This window comes from Belonocnema kinseyi, chromosome 7 (assembly GCF_010883055.1).
Source record: "Belonocnema kinseyi isolate 2016_QV_RU_SX_M_011 chromosome 7, B_treatae_v1, whole genome shotgun sequence".
Lineage (NCBI taxonomy): Eukaryota > Metazoa > Arthropoda > Insecta > Hymenoptera > Cynipidae > Belonocnema > Belonocnema kinseyi.
Genome location: NC_046663.1, coordinates 103,405,243 through 103,405,995, shown reverse-complemented (window position 1 = coordinate 103,405,995; position 753 = coordinate 103,405,243).

The following is a 753-nucleotide window of genomic DNA, read 5'->3' as shown; positions in this document are numbered from 1 at the left end:
TTAATTAATTCCTCATACCTGACATTTGGTGTGGTGCTTAACATCGAGGGCAAATTTACATCTCTACCAATGGTCAGTTGAAAGGGTGAGTATCCGGTGCCTTCGTGTTTCATAGTATTGTATGCCATACAAATTATTTTTAAATTTTGATCCCATTCAGTGCTATGATCCTTGATGCTGATTTTCAGTAAATTTTTAATAGTCGAGTGGGCTCTTTCTAGTGCCCCATTGCTTTGTGGATGATAAACCGTAGTTTTGATGTGCTTAATCCTGAATAGATTTTCAAAATTCTGTACCACTTCAGACACAAAGTTTTGTCCCTGATCTGTTAAGATATTCTTTGGTGCTCCGAATAGGTATATGTAGTGGTCGAATAACCCTTCTATAATGCTTTCGGATGTCGCATTCCTAAGAGGTATCAAGATTAAGTACTTTGTGAGCATATCTTGGATGCCGAGAATATACTCGTTTCCTGAAAGTGTCAAGGTCAAAGGTCCGAAAATGTCCATAGCTATTTTATCGTTGGGGTTGACAGGCGTGTCTGGAATAATTGCTGGACATTGTCTTTTAATTCTAACCGCTTTTTGGAGTTGATGTGATTCCTTTATAATTTCCCCTTTTTCTTCTTGTGCGAGCTCTGCTTGTGGCGTGTACCAGGTGTATACATATGAAACCGGTATTGCCATTTAGCGGCCAGTAGGCACACTTGTAGGCACAGTCGGAACTTACCATTTGTGCTAATTGGCGTATTGT